Source organism: Belonocnema kinseyi, chromosome 1, assembly GCF_010883055.1.
Source record: "Belonocnema kinseyi isolate 2016_QV_RU_SX_M_011 chromosome 1, B_treatae_v1, whole genome shotgun sequence".
Classification (NCBI taxonomy): Eukaryota; Metazoa; Arthropoda; class Insecta; order Hymenoptera; family Cynipidae; genus Belonocnema; species Belonocnema kinseyi.
In genome coordinates, this window is record NC_046657.1 from 45,327,441 (window position 1) to 45,329,610 (window position 2,170).

Consider the following 2,170-nt stretch of genomic DNA (forward strand, 5'->3'; position numbering starts at 1 on the left):
GTATCAGCCTTGGAGGAGATTATGTTGAGAAATAAAAAAAAAAAATTCTTAAAAACGTTGTTTTTCTTGGTCAGGTCGGAAACTTATCAATCCACCCTCGTATATTCTCGATTCACTCGTTCGCCTCAAGAATTTTTTTCCATGTAGGAGGGCACATTTTGATTTTCTCACATATATGTAGGTTTCCTAATTCCCCTTGCAATTGGTAAAATGGTTTCTTTTAAGTTGAGTAGAGTTTCATCTAATTTATTGTACGGCTAAACAAATTTGAATCTTCGATGTTAGAGCGCGTGAAACTATCAAATTTGTTGCCAATGGAGTTAATATCAGAAGTTAAAGTTTCATCTAAGGAAATATTTTGTGACGGGATGATGTTTCTCTTCAATTTAAGAAGATTTGTTTGGTTTTGTTTCACAATTTTAGCGAGTTCAGTATTATCTTTAGTTTTTGCTTTCTGCAATATAGGTCTCTTTACTTTGGGCTTTCTCTAAATCACTGAGTTAGTCCAACATGTTTCATTATAATTTATATTTAAGAGAATATTTTCACTGGGTTTAAATAAAAGGTTCTGGATTGCAAATACTCAGTTCAATATGTCGAAAGGCTTAAGGAAAGATAAACAATGTTGGAAATGTTTGCTCACACAACAACACATAAATTAAAAAAAAAACCAAGTTCAATACATAAATGCAGTAATCAATCAAATCTTTCAACATCACAGCACACAAATGTCAAAAATAAAAAGGGAAATGGTTCGTCATTTTCAACTATTGTTCTTAGTGATTTAGAAATTGAGATTGTTTTTTAATCTTTAGAGACTAAGGTGCACTCGCGCTCAGGTTTCTGTTATGAGTTAGACGAGTGCACGTGTGAATACAATGGACAACGAGATATTACTAAATGATATTCATTCAACTTACCAACCACATGTGCCATATTTCTTCAAAAATCTAAATTGTTTAAGAAAAAATGTTTACTCAAGTTTTCAAATATTTATTCAATTTTGATTTGATTTATTTTGGTTTCTCGGCCGATGCACCAAAAAAGAGATTAAAAAAAAGAGACTTCTTTTATTCTGACCGTCGTCGTTTTATCTTAACATCAGAAGGATCTTGACTACAGCATAAGGAAATAAGTCAATTACGTAGATTATTCAAGCCTAATTATTAATTAGAATTACATAAATTAATTGAAAATATGTGCACCCTGAAGTTTGGGTTTGGTTAAATGGGAAGTGAAGTACTCAGTTTAGATTTGAAGATTGTAGATGTAATATACAAGAGCTCCAATATAAGAGCACTTTCGAGGGTGGCCTCGCACTGACCTTGCTACTAAATCAGATCCTCGAAACGTAAAGAGTCAGGACCGTCTGAACCGTGTCCGCAACCACCCTCGCCCTGCTCCCCCGAGAAACTGCGTGGGACTAGCCGTTCTAGGCAGCGCCAGATTTACCAAGGGGCACGGTGGGGCTAGTGCCCCAGGCCCCAGGGGGCCCCTGACCCCATAAAATTACGTACGTTACAGAAAAATTGGGATTTTCTCTGCCATGAAGAGGCCCCCTTCGAGGTTTAGCCCCAGGCCCCGAAAAATTTTGAGCCGGCGCTGGTTCTAGGATTGACTAAATCAGTCACTCTTATATCGGAGCTCTTGTGTATACTGTATTGAGATTTGGGAACTGAAGTATAGGGACCGATTTCAATTAATCGCACAGAATACTCGAAGATTACTTGTAGCCACCGAAGATCACGACCGGACTGAGGTTGTAACTGAACTGGGTTTGTGGGCTGAACGGAAAATCTGAAGCGAAGCACTGAACTCTTGAAACTGAACTGAACTGAGGGGAGGTAATATAGAGCTAAATGTCATAAAATTTGTTGGGATCCTTGGTTCTAACACCTTTCTATTCGGAAGTTCGGCACATGCGTGGTTTATAATACAAGGTTATAACATTCTACTTGACCCATACAATTTTGGAATATCTGTAGCAAGTTACGACCTGGTCAATGTCACATAAAGATATTTCGGAGCATGTCATGTGAATAGACTATAATTAACTTTGAGCGTCGCCTTCCGTAATTTCGTCAAGCTTTTCCATGTTGAGAAGTTGAAACCTGATCTATTTTACATATCAATATTTCGGCGCATGTCATATGATGAGTCTAATTAACCT